This window comes from Petaurus breviceps, unplaced genomic scaffold, assembly GCF_028583685.1.
Source record: "Petaurus breviceps papuanus isolate PSGF00001 unplaced genomic scaffold, PetGlider_PUasm1.0 398, whole genome shotgun sequence".
NCBI classification, from domain to species: domain Eukaryota; kingdom Metazoa; phylum Chordata; class Mammalia; order Diprotodontia; family Petauridae; genus Petaurus; species Petaurus breviceps.
The window spans coordinates 37,099-49,963 of record NW_027186314.1 but is presented as its reverse complement, the minus strand read 5'-3'; the positions used below and the strand labels follow the sequence as shown (position 1 = coordinate 49,963).

At 44.0% G+C, this 12,865-nt stretch overlaps 1 protein-coding gene across 1 annotated transcript in view; it reads right to left on the bottom strand.

Annotated features, from left to right (window-relative positions):
• Positions 1-353, bottom strand: part of LOC138170838 (zinc finger protein 665-like) — a 17,299-nt gene extending 16,946 nt beyond the window's left edge. The window contains 1 exon segment of the mRNA XM_069100345.1: positions 170-353. The gene's annotated coding sequence lies outside the window, so the exon portion shown is untranslated.
• Positions 354-12,865: the final 12,512 nt, after the last annotated feature.

The window sequence follows — 12,865 nt, the reverse complement described above, 5'->3', positions numbered from 1 at the left end:
GGGGGGGGGGGGGGGGGGGGGGGGGGGGGGGGGGGGGGGAGCCGCTGGAGCACCCTAGCCCAGGACAGTCCGGCCCAGAGGCCTCTGGGACACAGGAAGTGAGGAGCGGATGGCGCCGTCTACACCTCTCCCTTCACTTCCAAGTGGTTTGACCCGCATGGCTCCTTACCCGCGGCGCTGTCTCCCACGGAGCATCCAGTACCAAGGGAATGATTAACCAATTTATGAAATGAAGGAATGGGGGTAGGCGCTCCTGGTTCTCTTGGGAAAGGCCATGCTTGGCAGCGGGGAAATGGGGCGGCCCCGAGACTGCAGTAAAAAGTGGGGAGGGGTACTGAGGCAGAAGGCGTGGCTCGAGGAGGGGGTGGGGGGAAGGGTTGAGGTCTGCTTTTTATGGGGTTTGGGGGCGGGCCCAGCTCATTTACATACCCAAACCTTCCCAAAGGGAGGATCCCCCTCTGGTGTCCCGAGGCTCCGGAGCGGGCGGGCTGGGGCTGGGCTGGGGCCGAGCAGCGTCCGCCCACGTGGCCTCGGCGGATCCGCTACTTGTTACTTGGAGGTGACTTGTGGTTACTTTGTGATACAATGTGTCCGTCCCGCTCCCTTGGTCTTTGGGCAGTTTGCGGGGGATCGCCAGCTTTCCCCTGGGCAAGCTCATTTCCTGCCACCCTTTCCTGACTAGACTGGGCCGGGCTAGGACGAGCAACCAGAACTCCGTAACCGTTTTTAACGCACCCTTTAAGGGTCCCGGAGTTCGGCCTTCCTGCTCCGCCCCCCCGACCTTGGAGCCAGGCCCAGAAGCGTCTGCTTCCTGCTGCCAGGGCCCCTGCCAGGGGGCGGAATCCCAGACTAGATTTTGTGTCAGGCTTCCCATGGTCGTTCCCATCCCGGAGCCTTCCCCACACCCAGCCCCACTATCCCTCCTAGATCAAGGAGGGAGAGGGAGGGAGAGGGAGGGAGGGAGAGAGAGGGAGAGAGAGGGAGAGGGAGAGAGAGAGAGAGACGGAGAGAGACAGAGAGACAGAGAGAGAGAGAGACAGAGAGAGAGAGAGAGAGACACAGAGAGAGACAGAGACAGAGAGAGAGAGACAGAGAGAGAGACAGAGACAGAGAGAGAGACAGAGACACAGAGAGAGAGACAGAGAGAGAGACAGAGACACAGAGAGAGACAGAGACAGAGAGAGACAGAGACAGAGAGAGAGACAGAGAGAGACACAGAGAGAGAGAGAGACAGAGACAGAGACAGAGAGAGAGAGACAGAGAGACAGAGAGAGAGAGAGACAGAGAGAGAGAGAGACAGAGAGAGACAGAGACAGAGAGAGAGAGAGAGAGAGAGACAGAGACAGAGGGAGAGGGAGAGAGAGAGAAGAAGGACAGAGGCCCAGATGGAGGGGGAGCTCTGCCCAGGAGGCATCCAGGCCCTTCTTGCTGAGGTGGGACCTCACCCTCTGTAAATCCCCCCAGGCCAGTGTCCTGCCCCTGAAGAGAAGGTAAGGGCCTCTGCCCGTCTTGGGATCCTCCCTCCCCAGCTCAGCCTGCACAGGAGCAAGGCCTGGCCCAGGCAGGGAGCCTGGAGCCCCAGGGAATAGCCCTGGGAGCTTCTGAGCAAGTGCTGTTCATTATTTCATGCAAGTCTTGCCATGTTTTTCTAAAATCATTGAGCTGATCATCACTATCATCCATCACAGCCATATAACACAACCTGTTTAGCCATTCTCCTATTAGCAGGCACCCCCATAATTTCCAGTTCTTTGCCACCACAAAAGAGCTGCTATAAGTATTTTAGAAATATAGGTTCTTTTTCTTTGGACACAGATTTAGTAGTGGTATTGCTGAGTCAAAGTGTGTAGGAAGTGTGGTCATAATTCCAGATTGTTCCACAAAATGGTTGGTCAGTTCACAGTTCCACCAACAATGCATTAGTGTCCCTCCCAACATTTGTCACTTTTCTCTTCAATCATTTTAGTCATTCTAATAGGTATCAAATGATATCTCAAGTTGGTTTAATTTGCATTTCTCTAATCAATAATGATTTAGAGCATTTTTTCATATGACTATAAATTATTTTTATTTCTTCATTGGAAAGCTGCCTGTTCATATCCTTTCACCATTTATCAATTGGGGAATGATTCATATTCTTAGAGGTTTTACAAAGTTTTTATGTATTTGAGATATGAGAACTTTATCTAAGATACTCTCCATAAATTCCCCCCACCCCCAATTTTCTGCTTTCCTTCTGATCTTGGCTACATTTGTTTTATTTGCACAAAAACTTTTTAATTTAATGTTATCAAAATTATCCATTTTACACCTCACTCTGCTCTGTCTTTTGTTTATTCATAAACTGTTCGCCGATCCTTAAGTCTGATAACTAACATATAGCATGTCCTTCAAATTTTCTTGTAATCTCTATCTACATCATGTATCCATTTTGCCCTTATCTTAGGGAATGGTGTAAGATACTGGTCTATGCCTAGTTTCTCCCAGACTTCTTTCCAGTTTTCCCCCCATTTTTTTTTACCAAATAATAAATTCTTATTCGAAGATTTTAAATCTTTACACTTGTCAAATAAAAGGTTACCATACGTATTTGCTGCTGTAAGTTGTATATCTATTCTGTTCCGTTGATCTTTACCAGATCATTTTGTTATTTTTTTTTTCTAATTCAGTAAAATACTTTTTGGCAATTTAATTGGGATGGCATTGAATATATGAATTATTTTAGGTAAAATTGTCATTTTTATTATATTGGCCTTGCCTACCCATGAACAATTAATATTTCTGTGATTATTTACATCTGATTTTATTTGTATAAAAAGTTTTTTTTATAATTTTGTTCATATCATCCCATGTATTCTTTTGGCAGGTGTACACCTAAGTATTTTATGATGTTTAGAGTTATTTTAAATGGGGTGTCTTTTACTAACCCTTTTCTCAGGATTTTGTTTGAGATATATAGAAGTATTAATGATTTATGTGGATTTACTTTATATCCTGCTATTTTGTTAAAATTGTTAATTCTTTCAACTAACTTTTTAGTTGAGTTTTTAGGATTTTCCAAGTATATCATGATATTGTCTGCAAAAAGAAATAGTTTTATTACTTTGTCCCCTATTCTGATTAATTTTATTTCTTTTTTGTTGCTAGTGCTAGAATTTCTAATACAATATTGAATAATATTGGTGACAGTGGGCATTCTTGTTTTACACCTGATCTTACTGAGAAGGCTTCTAGCTAATCCCCATTATGTAATGCTTTTTGATGGTTTTAGATAAATGCTTTTTTACCAATTGAAGGAAAAATCCATTTATACCAATACATTCAAGTGTTGGTTTTTGATAGAAAAGAGTGTGGCAATTTATTAAAAGCTTTTTCTACATCTATCAATACAATCATGTGATTTCTAAAAAACTTTTATTATTGACAGAATCAATTATGTTAATAGTTTTCCTTATGTTAAACCATCCCTGCATTCCTGGTTAAATCCCACATAGTCATAATATAAAGTCTCTCTAATTTTTTGCAATCTTTTAGCTAATATTGTACCTAGGATTTTTGCATTGATAATCAACAAGGCAGTATTCACAGTAGTTGTTACTGCAACCAGCAAAGTTCTTAATAGCAAAATGTAAAAGACTCTCCACATAGAAGGCAGAAGAGAAACATTTATTCAGATTCCAGAAAGCCCAATCCCCAAACCAGGAAACCAAATTGATCACAACATCAAAGAAGTTAATACACATTATCACTGCAGGAAACAAGGCCATTCCCAAGCTTCCTCCTTGCCTTCCAAGTTCCCACAAACACTCACAATCCCAACTCTCTCCTTGCCTGTGTCTACTCTCTCCCTCTACTCTAACTGCTCTCTCCAAACTGCCATACCCTTTGACTCTTTTTCACAGTTCTGACTCACATTAACTTCCTCTCAGCTCTGACCTCACTTCCTCTCAGCTCCACTTGTTCAGCAGACTCCTCCCACCACATGTGACTTAGGCTTCCATGTGATTCAAGCAGGCCACATGGGCCTATTAATGGATGGGAAAGATTTTCAAATTAAGCAAAAATACATTAACAGTACATATGGCCCCAAGATCTTTATTATCCATTACTTAGATCAATGGGCAACTGGTATCAATGGAACTATACAACAATATAGCACAATAATGCAAAATAAGCATGTAAAACAATATCTTCATGTGGGGCTTGAGCACAAGCACTCTATCAATCCCCCCTTGAACAAATGGGACTCCAAATCTTGGGGTAAGGGGTGAAAGTCTCTTCTTCCATGGCTACTTCCAGCTAAAATTGGATGTAGAGCTGTCCCTGCCACAAGAGGTCCAATTCAAGAGGTCAGTTCTTTAGCTGGCATCTGGAACTTGGTCAATGCAAGATCCAGGGGTGACACATCACAGTTGTGGACAGGGGGGACATCTGGCTTAAGCCATCAGGCATCTGCAGGTGAAGGGTTCTAAGCCTGCAGGAAACAAATCTAGCAAACAGGTTTAACAGTCAAGAAGCCAAAAAGAAACAACGAGACAGTAATCAGAAGTGGGGTAAATATAGGATCAGCTGTGCTTCCTAGAGTCCAGGAACCTGCTATCATAACCTCATTCACGGTAGACTATCTAAGTTAAGGATACAATTTGGGAACCATCTCCTCCTGAATAAACAACAGTTATAGTATTATCCATCCTGTGTGCTATAATTTCTGCAGCCTTTGGAACATCATCTGGCTTCTGCTTCACCCATACTTTAGCCCCCGATTTTATTCTATCAGTAGAACCAAACCCTTCAGTTCCTCTGCTAATTGTTTCAGAAGGGGGGGTCAGTCTTCACAAGGGATATTGTTTCACAAGGAATAATAATAATCACTTGGACTATTTTATCATTTTTACAAAACTTTATAGGTTCTTCACCCAAATTTTGGAATGTCACAATAATTTCTCCTTGATATTTAGAATCTATTACTCCAGCCAATACATGTATTCCTTGAGCTGCTAATCCTGATTTAGGTAATATCCATCCAAAATGATTTTTAGTGATTCTCATACATATTCCAGTGGAGGTTTTTCTTATTTCCTTTCTATCCAACTGAAAGTCCTCTAAACAATATAAATCATATCCTACCTAATCAGGTGCTCCTGGATATGGTGCTGGGACATCTTATCTCACAGTTTAATACTCAATATTTGGGATCCTATGTGTTTGTTGTTTTCTAATTTGCAGATTTGAGGTCATCATTCTGGCTAGAGATGTACTTTCTTTCTTTTCTTTTCTTTTTTTTTTGCCTTTTGGAGGGCAATTGGGGTTAAGTAACTTGCCCAAGGTCACATGGCTAGTGTTTTGTGTGTGTGTGTTAAGTGTCTGAGGCCAGAACCGAACTCAGGTCCTCCTGACTGTGGGGTGGCGCTTTATTCACTGTGACACGTAGCCGCCCCAAGATGTGCTTCCTTTCAATGCTCTATTATTCATATTACATAAAACAGTGAACAAATTATCCTTACAATGTTGATATGAATTATTAGAATTTCACTTTCTTAACTGTTCTTTTAATAATCCATTCATTCTTTCAACTAACCCAGATACTTGTAGATAATATGGAATATGACATATCCATTCTATATTGTTTAATTCACAATATCTCTTTATTTCTTTACCTTTGAAATGTGACCCATTGTCACTTTGAATCTGCATTGGGGTTCCATAATATAGACTTCTGAATCTAGAGTTTTACAGGTGTTTTTCTGAGTTGCATTCTTAGAAGGACAAGTCACTAGCACACCTGAAATAGGTGTCAACACAAGTACATATAAATTTGCATCCTTTATCTTGGAGTAAGGCTCCATTATAATATATCTGCCAAATTTGGGCTGGAACTTTTCCCCTTGCTTTTTCTCCAGTTACTATCTGAGGAAGAGTTCATTCCTTTTCCAGTTGACATATATAACATTCTTCTGCTATGTGTTTTAAGAATAAATGAGGGGCGGCCAGGTAGCACAGCGAGTAAGAGCACCAGCTCCAGTGTTGAGAAGACCTGGAGATCGAATCCCGGGCTCAGACACTTAGCACCCACCCAGAAACACCTGGCCTTGTAACCTTGAGCAAGTTACTTAACCCCAGTTGCTTAGGGGCGGCCAGGTGGCTCAGCGAGTAAGAGCACCGGCTCCAGTGTTGGGATGACCTGGATCAAATCCGGGCTCAGATACTCAGCACCACACCCAGAAATAACTGGCCATGTAACCTTGAGCAAGTTACTTAACCCCGATTGCTAAAAAAAAAAAAAAGAATAAATGAGAGATACTAATATATGAGGTATATTTCTGTACCTTGATCTTGTGCCCACCTGGTGTGTGACCTGGACCCCTAAATGGTCATCCTTTGGATGGACCATTTTGTTAATACTGGATCATCATTTGGTGTTAGAGTAGGGACAATATGTTGAGTAGCAATCTTTACTAGCTGATCAGCATGTGCATTGTATTCATATTCTGGCATGGTGAGGGCCATATGAGCATCTACATGAAAAACTGACAAATTAGTAAACAAAGACATGTCCCATATATCTTCCCATAATTCCTTGCCCTGGACTTGTTTGCCATTAATTTCCCAATTTTGAATTTTCCACATGGGTATCCATATAGCTAGCCTATTAGCTACCATACATGAATCAGTGAATATATGATACTCTCCTCCCTGTTCTGTTTTTCTAACTTGATACACTGCCATAAATTCAGCATATTGACTACTTCCACTTATCCCAGTACTTTCTTGAATCTGAGTTTCCCTGAAGGTGTGACAAATTTAGATATAATGGTACAGGAAGACCTGTAGGGGCAGTTCTTCTCTATTCCATCTAACATCAAGTCCCTTTTTTGGATACATTTTGTATAGTTCATTGGTTGGAATACCATCAATTCTTCCAAAATCCACCCCTGCTCTCAATAGAGCAGTAAACAATTTTTTTTATCATCAATCTATTTTGACTTTGAATCTACCTGCTATTTAACTCTTCTCTCTCAAGGAAATTTATCTTTTCCCCAATCCCCTAAGTCACTTAACTGTGAGATCTTATCCAGCACCTGTGGAAGAAGGTGCCCTACCTCCCCAATTAGTAGAGTCAGAATTAGGTGCTTATAAACAGCAGGACCCATCTTCACTATTATATTTCTCTGGGAAACTCCTAAGGGAGTATTGTGATAAGCCTTGGTATTGCCCATCCTGATAGCAGTCTTCATTACCTCTTCCTTTAACTTTCTCATACAATCCCTAAGTGAATACCAGGGCTGTCTGCACTAGGCCCCATAGAGTAATATGGAAATTCCATCTATGGCTAAAGGTAACAGATTGGTTCCATTGTTACTTCCTTGCACATGGTAATCCCTAAAAGCTTGCTGCACAAAAGGATTCTGACTAATACCTGTAAATTTCAAGCGACCCACTCTATCAGTGCTCCTCTGGTCCCTTCATCACTGATTCTCACTATCCAAGACACTAACTCTTCTCCCATTCTTTGGGTGAACTGAGTCAAAATATCTGTGACCTCTTGCTGAGTAAAATTCTCAATCACCTCCCTAAAAGCTGTGTTGCCCCCCTTGGTTCTCCTGTTTCCTTCATAGTATTGGGCATGCTTCTGCCTGAGGAGTGTCATTTAATATTGTTTTATTTTCTGCCCCCCAGTCTCCTGGCAGCCAATGCCAGGGCAGGTAGGCTCAGCGAGGACTGCGCACACATTGCTCTTAGCCTTTTGCTTTTTTCTCTTAGCTAAATTAACAGAAAAATTCTCTTGCAGACCATCCAACTCCAGGACAGGAATTTGTTCTTCTACGGCCAGAGACCCTCTATTCTGCTCTTCTAAAGAGCCCAAACACTGAGGATTCCCATAGAGACTAGCCAATTCACTTTCTAGCCGAACTTTTTCCTGCAGCAGTTTGTTTCTGCTTTTATACACAATAAGGTAACCTGTTAGCAAAACCCAGCATCTTTTACATACCCCTTCCAGTTCTTTCTCTGGTTTAATTTTTATTCCTTGCAAACATCATTCCAAATCTCTAGGTTCTCCCTTTTGTAGCCTCAATTCCTGGTTTTCACAGAGTCCTGTACTTTCAGCCCACTCCTTTTCTAGGGAGTAAAAAGGTAAATCTTTCCATCCTTGGATATCTATTTCTTCCTCTAAAGCCCTTCTGCCTCCAAATAGAGATCTTATACCTTGTGATCCTGTTCATGATGCCAAATGTATCTCCAAGGGAATATTTGCCACAGTTGTTATTGTGATGAATATGCTGGCATAGTTCTCAATTGCAAAATATAAAAGATTTTCCACATAGAAGGCAGAAGAAAAACATTTATTCAGACACCAGAAAGCCCAGTCCAAAAACCAGGAAACCAAATTCATCACAACATCAAAGAAGTTAATAGACATTATCACTGCAGAGAGCAAGGCCATTCCCAAGCCTCCTCCCTGCTCCCAAGTTCCCACAGACACTCACAATCCCAGCTCTCTCCTTGCCTGTGTCAAGTCTCCATCCACTCTTAACTGCTCTCTCCAAACTGCCGGCACCCTTTTGACTCTCTCTCCTAGCTCTGACCTCACTTCCTCTCAGTTCCCCTTGTTCAGCAGACTCCTCCCACCACATGTGACTTAGGCTTCCATGTGATTCAAGCAGGCCACATGGGCCTATTAATGGATGGGAAAGATCTTCAAATTAAGCAAAATTACATTAACCAAATAATATTCATTCATGACAATCATCTATAATTTTCTTTCTCTGTTTTTACTCTTCCTGCTTTAGCATCAGCATCAGTGTCACTATCATTTGTGTTTCATGAAAGGAGTTTGGTAGGATCTATTAGTCCAAATAATTAACTTAATATTTATTAAATTAAATTTATTAAATATATTAATACAGTTTAATAATAAATAAATAATATTAATATTTCTGTAAATATTCTTCCATTTTACTTAAATTATTAAATTTATTGGCACATAATTATGCTTTCTTTCATTTCATCTTCATTAGTGGTTTATTTACCCTTTTCATTTTTGATATTAGTGATTTGGTTTTCTTCTGATTTTTTTGTTTGTTTTGTTTCCTTTTCGGAGGGCAGTTGGGGTTGTGACTTGCCCAAAGTCACACGGCTAGTAAGTGTGTCAAGTGTCAGGCTAGATTTGAACTCAGGTCCTCCTAACTCAAGGGCCAGTGCTCCATTCACTGCGCCATCTAGCCGCCCCCTCCTCTGTTTTTAAAATCAGATTATTCAATGATTTCTCTATTTTATTCTTGTTAGAATTTTTCTTTGTGAATTTCCCGGCACCTCATTTTCGCTCACTATGGTTCTTTCCGGCCTTTTTACCCTAATCCTGTTACCTTATGTTCTTCCCCTACCCTCCTATTCCTTATTCTGCCCGCCCCCTCAGAGGCCCTCCCTATCCTCTCCCCTCACCCTCCCACATCTTAATCTCCACCCCCTTAGCAAAGTCCCCCCCCCTCCCCCCCCCCAAGTTTTCCATCTCTCTGGAAGTTCAGAAGCCTTCTACACTCTTGCAGAAGTACAGCTTGTTTCTTCTTCAACCCCTGAGTAAGGTCCCAACCTTACCAGCCTTCACCCCCACCTGCTTCCTCTGCATTTTCTTTCGTGCCCCATTTTTTAGGAGAGAATTCTTCCTTTTGACTTTTTCTTACACAGTTTGGTTTTTTAGAATCTTCCCATCTTACACAATTCAGCCCCAACATTTCTTTCTTTCTTTCTTTTTGTCTTTTTCGAGGGGGAAGGCAGGGCAGTTGGGGTCAAGTGACTTGCCCAAAGTCACACAGCTGATAAATGTTAAGTATCTGAGGCCAAATTTGAACTCAGGTCCTCCTGACTCCAGGGCCGATGCTCTATTCACTGCACCACCCAGCTGCCCCTGCCCAACTTTTCTTTCCCACTTCCTCAGGAATGATGACACTTTTAAGAATTCTGCTAACCTTTTCATATATAAGTAAACTCGGTGACGTTCGGAAGTCATTCTCTTCTCCTGGGTTTGGGTCTTGAGTGGCTCTGTCACCCGGGTAACATTGGGGGTGGGGTTATTTCTTGTCTCCTGAGTCTTCCAGGCTCCTTTCCCACCACAGACTTGATAGCAAGGCCACGCTCTGTTCATTATCTGTCCACTCTCTGCCGGGAATGACCATGATATTCATGTTGCTGCTTCCTTGGGGTCCTGAATTGGCTGTTTTCCAGGATCTCAGGCAACACTCATGCCAGGGACCTACAGTATTTCGGTGCCCCCTCCTCGCTTCCCCATCATAGATCTAAATGTTCCTGACCTGTGTTTGGGTTTGAGCAATACATCTTTGGACCTCCCCTGTGTGGAGTTTCAGAAGAATATTGATTGACTTAGTTAGTATAAGGCAGCTAGAAATCTGGTTCAGACTGACAGAACTTCAGGGTCCTTCTTTGTATGAGGCTCCCACCCTGGTTATTCTTTCATAGGCCTCACACTAGGCAGGGAGCTGGTCCTGAAACCCCCCTCTGCTCCTGGTATCAGAACCACAGTTGCTGCTTGTTTTGAATGTTTTCCTTCCCTAATACCCAGCCCAGGGCCCAGCACCTGCCCTTACCCTGGAGCCACCACATCTAATGGCAAGTCCCCTCAGTCTGCCCCAGGGATCCAAGCCAGAACTGGGCAGTAAGTGAGGGCTCCCAGGTACCACGTGTTCCTGCAGGCTGCACAAGTTGAAGCCTCTTTAGGCTGGCTCTGGGCCCCTTCTTGGCCTGCTGGACAGCTTCTCTCTGATCTGGAATGCCCAGCAATGTCCTTCCTGCCTAGACCCCTTCCCCCAAGCCCACAGACCTCTCTCTGTCCCTCTACCCTGCCCCAGTCTGGAAGCAGGCCTCCCTGTGGTTCCTTGGATTTCCCCCTCAGGATTCAGCCTGGGCCGGGGTGTTCTCCATCTGTTTGCAGCAGGTGTGGGGGTTCTCTTTCCTTCTCCTCCACCCTCCTTCCTAGAGGTTTTCGCTGGTGACTTTTCTGGTCAGGTGCATTCCCAGGTGGAGGCTGGGAGCATAACCTGGTTTCTACCAAACTGCTTCCTAGGTTTCTCAGCTGCGCTTGGTAAAAAGGGAATCCTTCCCCGCCCATTTATGTTCTTGGGTTCATCAGATTCTGGGCCCCTGCCTTCAGTTGTTCTGTTTTTTCTCATCTCATTGGTTCCCCTTCATCTCTCATCACCTGGGGCAGAGTGGAACCTGGGGAACCACACCCAGTGTATAGTGTACAAACCCAATGACTCCAGCAAGGTGACTGGGAAGCCCCAGGCAAGCGGGCCTCTGAGTAACTGCCCAGAGCCTGTGTCTGAGGTCAGAGGAGGAAAGGGGCCTCCCTCTGCACCCAGAGGCCCCAGGGACTCCCCACCCCCAGGGGGCAGGGTTATCTCCCCTAGCCGATGTGCCCCTGGGGTTGGATTCTCCCGCTCAGGGATTCTTCTCTCTCTTTCTAAGGGAGGGTTCCGTCTGCAGGGAGACAGGGGGTTAGTCTCTATGGATAACCAAGTAACCAGAGTGACTCCAGCTTGTAAATGTCCCCCATCCTGTCCCAGGTCCTTATCTCCCTCAGGCTCCTGCCCCCTTCTCTGGCTTCCACAATGTTACCGCAGCCAAAGCTCTCCCAGACCATGGAATGTTTTCACTCTGTGCCTTCCTGGTCCCCATGAGACAGCTTGGAGCCACCTGCAAAGTCCCTGCCTTTTTATCTCTGAATAAAAGCCCATCTCACAGAACCCTAGGGGCTCATGCTCAGGGAGATTGCTGTTTGTTGAACTTCCTAATAAAGCTGTTCTAATTTCCCTCCAGTTTCAGGATGGAGAATTAGACCCAAAACATCCCTCTGCTAGAAAAACAAAATGCACCAGTAAAACCCCAGAAGGAAGGCAGATGAGAAGGCCTCACCCAGGGCAGACATTCCATCAGTAAGTAAGAGCTGATCGTATTCCCCATAAGTTTAATGGATGTGGGACAGCGTTTGGCCAACCTTTAGTTGAGTTTGGCCCATCAGACAAGTCTTAGTGGAGAGGAGCCTTGTAAAGAACTCACTGTGGGAAGGCTTGAGGCTGGAGCCTCTTTCTGACACCTAGAAAGTCCCCACTTTGGCCTGGTCTCATTTCTGGGACTTTGGTGGAAAACACAACCTGGGAATCCTGGGAGAGGGTCCAAGCCGGCCCGACTCCAGGAGGAGGCTTTCAGTGTAGCCTGTGCCTTTGTGGACATTTTCTCCTGGAAGCATATTTAGAACCTACGGGAAAATGGGACTGAGTTGTTTGAACCTCATCCTATGTAGTTTAGGGACTGGGTTTGTCTGAGGCTTTGAGACCAGCTTTGTTGCTTAATCTGGACAAGCAGGTTGTGCTGAGCCCAGAAACATTCAGGGGAGGGAGCAGTCCAGAGACTGAGGCAGGGGATTTTCTGAGATGGGCCTTTGGGCCTCCTGTGTGTGCTGTCCTTGGGAATGGCCTGCCAGCCGGCCCCACCGGGGGTCTCCTCGTTCCTGGGTTTGAACTCTGGGAGCTGGTCCCTATTCAACTCTCACCTCTGCCCGAGGGCTTAGTAAACTTCTTCCTAAAATCTGTTACCTCAAATGTAGAGAAGGAAGTATGTGTGTGTGTGTGTGTACATTGTGTGTATGTGTATATGTATTGCACATTTGTGTGTGCATGTGTGTATGTTTATGTATGTGTGTGTGCATGTACATGTATGTGTATATATGTGTGTGTTTCTCTGTAGGTGTGTGTGTATGTTTAGATGTGTGTATGTGTGTGCATTGTGTGTATGTGTATATGTATTTCACATTTGTGTGTGCATGTGTGTATGTTTATGTATGTGTGTGTAT